A 12,474-nucleotide genomic window follows, 5' to 3' on the forward strand; every position below is an offset into this window, starting at 1 on the left:
CCAGATTCGAAAACAACTAAGAAGTCCAGGGATCTTTGCTAAAGACCTTTCTGCTCTCAAGCCTTCTTTGTCCTCACCAGAAAATGAAAGACAAATGTATTTACATGATGCACACGCCTGTAATGACAGCACTGGAAAAGCCTAAACAGGAGGATCACTAGTTCAAGGCCAGCCTGGGCTACATAGGAGTAGGTTCAAAGTCAAGCTGAGCTACATAGTACGACCATTTCTCAAAAATAAATGGATGACATAAAATAGATGCAAAAATATGAGGGAATCAAAATGGGTAGTAAGCCACTGCTCATTTTATTATTTTTCTTAACCTTAGACCAAATATTCTGAAAGAACTTTATGTAATGAGTATGTGCATTCACACATGTGGGGGTGTTGGGAGGTGTCTATGTGTCTGTGTGTGTCTGTGGGATGGGAGACAGACAGACAAACAGACTTATCCAAGTCTTGTCCTCTGCTCAGGGAAGACTGACCTGGATAAAAGAGCTCCATATTCTTATCTCAGCTGCAGGGGTCATACCATACAATGGAAAAAGTAGTGGCGAATCTGTTAGTAAAATTGGTGACAGGAGTGAAATCTGGAGAATGTCACCCTCACATGGACCATCAGGTCCCACTGGCAAAGCCTCTCTTGTTCCTTCACCTTACATGCTTTTCTTCTTGCCTGATGCCACATCTTAAGCACATATGTTGTGTGGGCACTCAGCTAAGGACATGAGGACTAAGAAGGATATGGACCTAGAGCTGGGGCATGGATATCATCACTGTTCATGGTCTGGGTCACCATTTCCAGCCGGTAGTTAAGGGCAGAGCAAAGGGATGATCACCGGGGGCTTTCTTCACTCTGGATGTAAAAACTGTGTGTTTCCGTTTTTCCTCCAAATATAAAATCAGCATCATAATAAATGGCACCTGAATGTAACTGAGGCTGATATTTTCATGAACACCTTCCCATATAGACACAGATCCCACACAGAGAAGACTCTACTTGGCACCAGACACTGACATCATTCCCAGTGAGACTCTACTGTTTTTTTCTTGTTATTCAACATTGGGAAGTTCTTTCCAGGACCACAGAGCCTTACAGAGTGGTTCTGCTGTGTTGGTTTCCTGCTAGTCATTGACCACAGATGTCAAAGCTCTATTCCACAGCAGCTACAAAAATAGAAAAGAAAGTCTCCATGTACTATTACGGCACAATCACCAAGGCAGGCTAAGGATAAAAAGAGGACTTAAGCTCCTATTTCTGTTGGGAGGTGGGGGTTAAAAAAAAGAGATAGAGAGAGGGGGAGAGAGAGAGAAAGGGAAGAAGGAAGGAAAGGAAAGCCAAGCAAAGTGCCAGAGAGACGGGAGGGTGTGTAAAGCAGTTGCTCTGAAGATGTTTTAGTTTGCTGTTTGTTGTTGTGATAAACAACTTTAGAAAGGTTCCGTTTTTGATTACAGGTCCATCTCCAAGATAGCCAGGGCAAGAACTCAAGCAGGAGCTGAGGCAGAACCCATGGAGGAACTCTGCTTACTGGCTTGTTATCTCTCATGCTCAACCTGCTTTCTTATACAACCCAGGACCACATGCCTAAGGGTGGCACCACCCACAGTGGGCTGGGCCTTCCCACATCAATCATCCATCTCAAAAATGGCCCACAGATACATCCACAGGCCAGTCTTCTCAAGGCACCTCTTCCACTGAGGTGCCTCCACACACACTTCCCTGTTGTGTCAAGTGATAACCCAGATCAGCCAACACAGAAGGGAAGCCTGAAGGAGAACCCAGTGAGCAAGGATGGCCAGTGGGAGAGAGGGGTGTCACTGTGTACCCCACTGCACTTAAGGATATTGGAATCACACAAGTGGATTAACATAGGCTCTGTGTGTGTGTGTGAGTGTGTGTGTGTGTGTGTGTGTGTGTACAAGCACAGTACTCATACATGTATCAGCCTAGGTGTTTACAGTGCTTATCTAGTACTCATGGAGCTCTTGATTTGAGCATACCACCTCATAAACTAGGTGTGTAGAATATGCTTATAAGAATAGCACTCAGGAGGATCCATATTTCAAGGTCATCTTTGGTTGTGTCCTAAGTTTGAGATCACCCTGAGCTACAGGAGACCATCTCAAAAAAAAAAAGTGTGTGTGTGTGTGTATTGTACTGTTTTCACAAGTGTTGTTGTATATACATACACAATTTTATTAAAGTGCAAGAATTGAGGCTATATTTGAATTATATAATTTATTAACATACATGCTTTTGCTTCTTTAAAACTAGCTCATCGTGTATCCCCAGCTCCCAGCTTAATACCTGGTTTATAAAGAAGAGCACTGTAAACATTTATCAAATAACTTGATGATTGGATTAACAAGCAGATTCTTTTACTACAATATCATATTCATGAGCTGCATTGTTCATGGTCTCTTCCATTCTTTTTCAGTTTGGCTTTTCTGTTACAATCTGAATATCACAGGAACACATCCTATATGTGAACAAAGTCTCCATTGTGCATGGTGGCAAATAAATGTTTGAGATCCCTTGGGGGATATATTATTTGGGGTTCTCTAAAGAAAGAGAACACATAGAATAAATTTATATTGCAAGGGGAATCTATTAGATTGGCTTACATGATAGGGGCTGGGTAGCCTAACAATGGCTGTCTGCACACTGAAGAGGCTAAGAACCTGGTAACTGCTCAGTCCATGAGGCTGGATGCCTCAGTAGCCCCAATCAGATGCTGAATGCCTGGGTGTTTCCTGGGGAGCTTCTTGTCTTCAATCCACATTGGAAGGCTGAAGAAGCTGAAGTTCCTCAGCAAGGATAGCAACAGCAGCAGCAACAACAATAAAACAGATGCACTCACTAGCAAAAGGGGAAGGCAGGCAGGCAAAGGCCACTGTTTTTCAAACTGGGACCTCTTTCTATCTGGGCCAAAAGAAGGTTCATCACACCCTAGGAAAGGGTCTTCTTTCCTACATATTCTCTGGGAATGCCCCCATAGACATGTCCAGGGGTCTATATATTAGTTGATTTCAGATTCAGTCTAGTTTTCAACCAGAATCAATCACCATAGGAAAACTGCATTCAAGCGCCTTCACCAATCTGAACCAGCACTCCAGGGCAGATTTGCAGGTCGTGGGTCATCCCCTCTGGAAGGAGCTGTGGAGTGGCAGGATTGGAGGAGAGGCTGGGGAGAGGCTGGTAAGAAGCCACAAGTCCTGGACAGATGCTCCACCAAGTGGGACCAAGTTGAGACAACAGATGCCCTGAGGATATAGTAAGCAGATCTTATTTGAGGACACTCTGTGCATGGTCTCCACCTCACCAAGAGCAGTGAGTCCTGTTTGGGGTTGGAGAGTGAGAGCTACATTGAATGCAGATTTTACAAACAGAGCTAAGACTACAGCCTTAAGATAGAACCCTTCAAGGTGGTGCTGAGTGATATCTCAGGAAAAAGAAAACAGGAGTGACTAATTAAATCGCTGGAGAAACTGGATATGACTGTACATATCCATAATCTCAACAGCCAGGAGGTACAGAAAGGTAATTAAGCATTCAAAACCAGCCTCAACTACAGCAGGTTCAAACCCTGACTGAGCTACCTGAGACCCTGTCTCAAATAATAAGAAGGAGGAGAAAACAGAGGAGAACGCAGAAAAGGGAAGATGGAGAGGAGGAGAAAGAAGAAAAAGAAGGAGAAGAGAGGACGGAGGACCTGGAGGAGCAGGAGATGAGACACAGTTTAGCTGATGGTGAGTTTCAGGCAAAGAAGAGGTCTCTATATAGACAGGAAATGGCTTTTTGAAACAGTTCCATCCTCTTATGAGATGAAGCCACAGACTAACATCGCCACATCTTAAATTCATTTGACATTTCAGAAAATAATTAATGGTGTTGGTTTTATTAATGTTTTAAAATATAAATTTAAAATGTGACAAACGAATGAGAAACAGCAGTCTGTTTTAATGAAATTTTCACTTCCACCATCAATAAATCATAGATTAGAAAGAGCCTTGCATTGGGTCACAGTACCTTTTCCTGTCTGTGTGGGAAAATCATCTAACGCAGGGAATGGAAAAGCGTCTGGAAGTCTGCAGGACTCAAGAAGACAGACTTGGGCTGCAGCAAGATGGACCATCATGGAGTTGGCTTTGTTCACTTTCTTTTGACAGTTTCCAAGAGATACTTCACCCATCCCCTGGCTAGAAATAAACCAATTCTTCTCTGTTTCAGTTGTGTACAGAACTCAAGGAGATGGGTATTTTGGTGCACTCCTGTAGTCCCAGCCCTTGGGAGACTGAGGCAGGAAGATCATAAACCTGAACTGTATAGCAAGCTCTGTCTCAAAAGAATAACCCAAGGGCTGGGGATGTAACTTGATTGGTAGAAAGCTTGCCTGGCACACAAAGCCCTGGCTTCAGTCTTCCATACTACACAAGCAGGCCATGGTAAACTGTATCTGTAACCCTGGCACTGGAAAAGCGAGTGCAAGAGAATCAGAAGTTCGAGGTCAGCTTCATCTACACAGAGTTCAAGACCAGCCTAGCTACATGAGACCCTGTCTCTTAAAAAAAAAAAAAAAAGTCTGAGAACACTACGGTACACCTTAGTGACCCACAGTAAGGTGACAAGGAGGGGGCTGTGGGTCTAACCTGGGGTCTCATGAAAGCCAGGCAAGAGGTTTATCCCCAAGTGCCATTTCCAGCCTCCTTTTTACTACTTATCTTTAGACAGGGTCTCGCTAAGTTGCTCAGGCTTGTCTTGAAATCACTCTATAACCCAGACAGACCTTGAACTTGTGTCTTCCTGCCTAAGCCTCCCAAGAAGTTGGGCTACCTTGTCTCAAATACATAAGAAGGAAGGGGGAGGGAGAAGAAGGAGGGAGGAGACAGCAGAAAAAGAAAGAGGAGAAAGGGGAGAAAATAAAAAAGAGGAAGGAGAGGAGGAAGAATAAGGAAGAGGAGGAAGGGGAGGAAAGAGAGCAGGAAGAGGTGATAAGAGGCTGAAAACACCAGGCAACTTTGTTTTTACAGAATTCACAATAATTACATGCATTTATGGGTTATAGTGTGAATGAGATAATTTGATGTACACGATGTAAATGATCAAACTGGAGTAACTAGCATTTTATTCCTCTTTATTTACTGTAAATTTCTAACTCCTGTCTTTCAGTTATTTATATAATCATTTTGATGAATTCTGGAGTCCCCCTCCTGTGCTGTAGAACACTATATCACCTGAGAGAAATCCCATGTCTGCTCCTCTGACACCATCTTGGAAAAAGTTCATCTTCAGTCTGGGACTCACCAAGGGTCGGGCTCCCTCCCGGTGAGCTAGGTCAAATGCACAAAACTGTCCGCTATGTAAGAACTCCTCAGGGATGCAGCGCTGAAACTGGAAATTCCCTCTTCTCCGGAGTCTTCTTAGGCTGTCTCTGAGTCGGGTAGGGGATTGTGGTGGTTAATACTGATTTTCAGTGTAACAGGATCTAGGATCCCCTTGGAGACAAACCTCTGGGCACATCTCAAAGGATTGTCTAATTAGCTTAATTAGTGTGAGAAGACACACCCTAAACGCCAGCAGCAGCATTCCCTGGCACAGGGCCTTAGACCGTCAACAAAGGAGGAAGGAGCCAAGCACAGCAGTCCTTGCTCACTGCTTCCTGATTGTGGTGCGGTGTGCCCCGCCGCCGCCTCACACTCCTGATTGTGGTGCGGTGCTCCCCGCCGCCTCACACTCCTGACTGTGGTGCGGTGCGCCCCGCCGCCGCCTCACACTCCTGATTGTGGTGCGGTGCTCCCCGCCGCCTCACACTCCCGATGCCACCCCTGCCATGATGGGCAGTATGCCCTCCAACTGTGAGCCACAAGAAACCCTTCCTCTTTTCAATGGCATCTTGCAGAGCACCTGGTCACAGTGGTGAGACAGTGGAGGAGGGACAGGGTTTGAACTGTGCTCTGCGGATGTTGGATGGTCTCCCAGAAGCACCAGCGTCCTTGGGTCTTGTGGGGAGGGCGGATGGGGCCTGGAGTTGGCGGGTGCTTTGGAGGAACTGGGAAGCCTGTCTGGAATCACCTGTGTTTCAGCTCCTCAGTCCTTGCAGCTCTCCCGGAGTCCTCCCTCTGCACCAGAGAATCACAGCCTTGTCTTCTGAGGGCAGATTGGAATGCCAGAATGTATGGAGATTAATCACAGAATAATACAAACTGCCGCTTATCATGGCTCATATAGTTGACATAATTACCCTACAGGCAACATGAAAACCTTGTACTGCAGTAACTCCCAGCCAGGAGAAAAGGCAGCGTTGCTGATAACACAAAAGAGGGAAGAATACTGAACACAGCCCTTTGAAAACTTTTAATTAATTTTCACCCTTGCAGCGTAATTGGTGTCAGTTCAAACTTCAGTGTTTTCAGAGCCCTTGGCCTTGTTGCAGAGAAATTTAGGACCAGTATGGGCTGCCTACAGAGAAAGCGAGGCCTTGGTCAGGGATGAATAAAGAGGTAAATGAAGAACCAAAGCACCCCCATTTCAAGCATGCCCCTCACCCCAGCTTGAAACAGGCCTGAGTTTCAAAATTCTCAGAGCTGCTCACATAGGTCCCAGGACAAAGTCAGGATGCTTGAAGAGCCATCTGGTAACAACTGATTAGCCATAGAATGCCCCAATGCCGGAGATGGTCAAAGTACAAAGTCAGAATGTTTGAAGGACTATCTGGTAGCAATTGATTAACCACAGAATGCCCCAATGCTGGAGGTAGTCTATAAAGTTTGACAAACAACCAGTTAAAACTACAAAGTAAGATAACACAGAAATCCTGAAAAGCCCCTGAAACTTGAGCCAATCAGAACTGTACCTGTACTAGCACCCCTAAATGATGTAGCCTTGTGGTTTTTGCCTTTCAAACCTGAGCTTGCAGAGGGGCGGGCACCTCCTCCAGCCTCTACTGTGTTGGATGGCTTGATGAGGTCCTTGCTGCACAGCTTGAACTGCTTCAACAAACCTTGCTTTGCATTTCGGTGAGCTCGTGTCTCTGGTGGCCTCTTCGGGGGGTCTCGCACCCAGGGCACAACAGCAAGTGAGTATTTCTGCATCTTTAACTTAGGCTGGGTCACTTGTCCATTTAAAATTCTTCCACAGCTCCCCACTGCCTGTGCTAGTTCCCACCGAGGCAGCCACGTCATCACCTGGCGCCAGGTGCCTTTCCACCGTCAGCCATGTGACAGGCGCACCCCTTAAAACTGCCAGTCCTCTCTCTTGCTTCTCTTCTTCTTCTTTTGCCTGTTCCCTCTGTCTGGGTCTGTCTGTCTGTCTGCCTCTCTCGTGTCCCTATTCCAAGACAGCCTTTCACTCTCTCACTCTCCCCATCCCCCAACAGACCCCTTGCACTGACTCTGTTGCACATGGCGTGTTCTCTTAGGGGCATACCTTGGCAGGGCCCTCTGCGGGTACCCACCTTCCCTGTTTTTATCCTTTCAGCCTGCCCTATGAAATCAGACGAAGAACTTACAGTGTGGTTGCAGATCTTTGCAAGGGCTGGCTCGCCTTGTGTGTTAGTCAGTTCTCTTGCTCGTGTGACTGAACAGCTGGCTTAAGGAAGGGGAGATTTATTTGACTGGTAGTTGGTGAAGATACAGTCCATCGTGGCAGGGAAGGCATGAAGGGTTCATTACACTGTATCTTCACTCTATAAAACCTCCAGGCCCGCCCTCAGTGACCCTCTTCTTCCAGGGAGACTACCTCCTAGAGGTTCCACAAGGTTTCAGAGCCGGGCCACCACCGCGGGACCAAGTCTTCAAATTCGTGAGCCTATGGTCATTTCGAATTCCGGACACACCTATCAGTCTCCCTGCTGTCTCTCCTCCCCGCTGCACCAGACTTCATGGATTTCCTGCTGTCTCTCAGATGCACTATTCTCCCCAAACTTTTCATGTGCGCAGCTGTCAATCACCTCTCCAGACCCTTCACCTCCAAACTCCAGCCGGAATGATGATATCGTTCATAAAATGTAATCATTCTGATGCCAGCATGTCCCCAAAGCCTTCCACAGTTTCCCACCTTGAGCTCTCGGATCTTTACCGTTTCTCCTCTGTCTCAAACCATATCCGACCATTGCATGCGGGGGGTGGGGGGGTGGGGGGTGGATCTCCTTCCCCTCCCCTGCAAAGGCTCCTATTGCTGAGTGTATCTACAACAGAGGATTTGTCCCTAGAATGCGCTACATAGATACAAATCTGAAACTTTGTGGATGTCAGTTGTATAGGGTTCTATATTGTAAACCCCTTATCTTTCCTACAGAATTACTCTAATTCTTTAGTCAAACTGACACATATGACCCAACAGTTTCTTTTTTTGCACAGAAAGCTCAAAGCTAAATCTCATGTTGCCAAAACATTGCAAAAGTGTTAGCCCACAGGTGGTGGTCGTCGTCGTCATTGATGACGATGAGGATGGTAATTTTCTTTTTCCCTCACTCTGATTTTATTTGTTGTTGTCTTCTGGTTCCAATTTTCTGACCCTCTCTTCTTATTTTAGCCACCTTTACTGTTCAAGCTGGTTTATATACACGGGCATGGTTCACCTCTCCACCACAGAGAACACAGCGGTCAGATAAATAGCAAGTGTGAGCAGCAAGCGAGGACTGAGCAAACACCTGCTGAGTGTTAACTATGAACCTGGCATCACAGTGAGGCCCTGTACACGCACAGAAGAGAAGACATGGCTCCTCCACTCGAGGTCCCCTCTGTCCATCAGAGAGTGGTTGCACCACAGAGCAGACAGCCGCCATTATGGCCCAGTGCCCCAGGGTATCTTGGGAGCAGGAAAAGTAGAACATTAGACTTCTAGGGAAGTGGGGTGAGGGGGCTTCCATAGGCTTGTGTGTTCAAATACTTCGTCTCCTTCTGGTATTGATATTTGTACAGGTCGTGGGCCCTTTAAGAGGTGGGGCCTTACTGAAGGAAGTGGGTCTCAGGGGGCAGCACTTAAGGTCACAGTGAGTTCCTGTCCCAGCCTCAGTCCTCTGGGCTTCCTGGTCAGCCAAAGTGGGAGCTGCCCAAACTCCTGTCGCCACTCCAGCCGACACGCCTTTCACACCCTGAAACCATAAGAAGAAACTCGTTCTCAAGAATAAGAAAAGTAATGAGATGGGATAATACTTGCGTAGGGACTTCCTGGATATGTAGGAGTTTACAGTTTTCAAAAAAGCCGCATTTGCTGAACTTCAAGGCTGCCGAGTGATTTGATATTGCAAGAGGACAGGTGTGAATAGTGACTGACCTATTGAGACAAAGAAGGACCAATCCAAAGACACATCTGGGAAGATTTTCCACTCCGGGCCACTGTTCATATCCTCTTACATGGGGGACCTCTTTCCCACACTCAGAAGGTCTATGGCAGCTGTTTTAATGCCAACTGACTGAGAAAACACATCACAGCAAAAGTTATGGGAAGTTCAACGATGCGTTTAAATTAATTTGTACTTTTTTTCAACCCAATCAAGTCTACAGACATTTGAAAAATAGCTTCCCCTGGAAACATCTACTGTTCTCCTCCGAGATGTGAATAAAATATGAGTGTGTCTCTCCTGCGCAGTTATCTGATCCCAAACATCTTGGGGGTTTTTTTTCCCCTTTCTCTCTCTCTCTCTCTCTCTCTCTCTCTCTCTCTCTCTCTCTCTCTCTCTCTCTCTCTCTCTCCAGCATCTTCTCCTGTGGTGCTCAGCATGGAGATGTAGCCTTGGCAACACGTATTCCCACAGGTGCTCTGAGAGCTTCCCTCTCTATTAAGTGCATGTTGCTTCATCCTTCTTTGGTCCCTCATTATGCCTCTTTGCTGTGTCCTCCACTGGTAATCCATTGTGGTCCAGTTTCGTCTTGGCATGCTCATCTAGTTTGATGATCCTTGAGTCTTTCTGTGTGTTGGAATCACCCAGAGTGTCAGCTGAAACTCAGGTTCCTTCAAATGTCTCTTCAGGAGTTTAATTCAATAGATCTTTCTAATACGAAGCCTGAGAACCTGCATTTATGATGACTTCCCCTGTCACGCTAGAGTTTCTTATGCAAGGGCCACATACATTTTGATAACGACCAGCCTGCCCTACCCTACTCACCCTGTTTTAGGTCACTTTGTCAGTTGTTTCATAGTTTCTGGTACAGTTTCACACTCCTTAGAAATTTCCTTGTTTCTGTTTGGGATTTGGTTTTATTAATATAGTCCAGGTTGACATCAAACTCACTTTGTAGCCAAGGATGACCTTGAACTCTTGGTCCTCCTGCCTCTACTTCCCACTTGCTGGGATTGCAAGCATGTGCCACCATGCCTTTTTTATAAAGAAATAACATCATGGGCCCAAATAGCTGTCACTTGGGAGCTCCTGACTGACATTGACCCAGCAAACAGTAGAAGCTGCATTAGTTCATTTTATCATTGCTGTGAGAAAACACCATCCAAAAAACAACCTGAGAGAGGAAGGGATGGCTGAGGGCCATGGTTTGAGGGGACAGTCCATCCTGACGGGGACAGAATGGTGGCAGGAGTGTGAGGTGGCTGGCCATGCTGGATCTGCAGTCGGGAAGCAGAGAGATGGATTCTGGTCCTCAGCTGGCCCCTCCTTTCTCTTTTCATCCCACCTGCAATCGCAGGCCACAAAATCGTTGCTCACATGGAGGGTGGGTTTTCCTTCCTCGACCAAATCTATTGGGAACACCTTCATGGACACCCAGAGGTGTGTTTCCATGGCGATTCTAAACCTAGTCAAGGTGACAATGAACACCGATCACTTCAGAAGTGCCATCTGGAACTCAGACGTGGACACGGTAATTCCCAGAGTCTGCTGGGCATGAGGGACACGGTCAAGCCCTTCAAATGCGCCATTTTAGAACCCTGAGAAGCAGGCGCTCTGGTGACACCCTTTTCCAGGATGACACCCTCTCCGGGCAAGCAGCTGACGCATGTGCTCCGTCAACCATCCACAGTTGCTGACCTCACTGAGTGATGGGCTTAGATTCCAACTCGAGGCAAGACTCACTTCTTGGAGGCCAGGCTTTCCCTTCTGTCTTATTTACAGTCAGTCTCTGAGGGTACATGGTGCACTTCCTCAGGAAATTGACACATCCTAGACAAATGTTCTGAACAGATGTCTCGACCCAGGCTTTTCTGTCACCCGGACTGGCTCATTTCCACAGCCCTAACAAATCCAGATGCTGGAGCTTCAAAGAGGATGCCACAGTCCACTCAAGGGTATGACGGGTACTGTGGTTTGAAAGAAAATGGCCCCAAAAGGAAGTGGCACTATTAGGAGGTATGGCCTTGTTAAAGTAGGTGTGGCCTTGTTGGAAGAAGTGTGTCATTGTGGGGGTGGGCTTTGAAATCTCCTATGCTCAAGCTATGCTCAGGGACATAGTTCACTTCCTGTTGCCTGCAGATCAATATGTAGAACTCTCAGCTCCTTCTCCAGCACCATGTCTGCCTACATGCTGCCATGTTTCCTGCCATGATGATAATGGACTGAACCTCTGAAACTGTATGCTAGCCCTAATTAAATGTTTTCCTTTTTAAGAGTTGCCATGCTTGCCAGGTTGGGGATTTAGCTCAATGGTAGAGTGCTTGCCTAGCAGGCGCAAGGCCCTGGGTTTGGTCCTCAGCTCTGGGGCGGGGGGGGGGGGGGGGGGAGTTGCCATGCTCATGGGGTTTCTTCATAGCAATAGAAACCCAAGCTAAGACAATGGGCCTCTTAGTCGCACAGCGAAGAGCAGGTCCTCAGCTGTGAACTTGCCTTTTGACCGTGTGATGAAAGTCTAACAAGCTAGTCACAAGGAAGACAGGACAGGTGGAAGAGCATGGCTCTCTGGGATAGTGAAAATGTATTTTGGGCCAAGGAGAGGCCTTTATGAGTACAGGAGCTCTGTTGGGTGCCCTACTCTGGGCCCTAAAAGTAGCCTGGGCTTATGAATCTTGTCCTTCTCCAAGCTTCATCCTCCACATAGCCGGATGTGTAGGAGCTCACAGTATCCTTTGAAATTCATTTTTCCTAGCTTTTTCCCCCATGCAAAAAGTGTGTAAGCGTGTGTAGTGTGTGTGTGTGCGTGTGCGTGTGCGTGTGCGTGTGCGTGTGCGTGTGCGTGTGTGTGTGTGTGTGTGTGTGTGTGTGTGTGTTATACAGACCCTAGCGACTCAATCACTCCACCTTTATTGTTTGAGACAGGGTCTCTCGTTAACCCTGAAGTACACTGAATTGCTCGCCGGTTGTGTCCACTCCAAGGCTGGGGTTGCAGTCACATGCAAGATACCAGGCCCAACTTTTTCATGATTGCTGGGATCTGAACTCAGACCCTCATAGTTGTGTGGCAGCCATTTCACCAAGACCTGTGAAAGTCTAATAGGAGTCTGTCCATTCATGTGACCCTTTGAGGGGGAGGGCACAACCCACTATTCATGTGACCCTTTGAGGGGGAGGGCACAACCCACTATTCATG

This window comes from Peromyscus leucopus, chromosome 8b (genome assembly GCF_004664715.2).
Source record: "Peromyscus leucopus breed LL Stock chromosome 8b, UCI_PerLeu_2.1, whole genome shotgun sequence".
Classification (NCBI taxonomy): Eukaryota; Metazoa; Chordata; class Mammalia; order Rodentia; family Cricetidae; genus Peromyscus; species Peromyscus leucopus.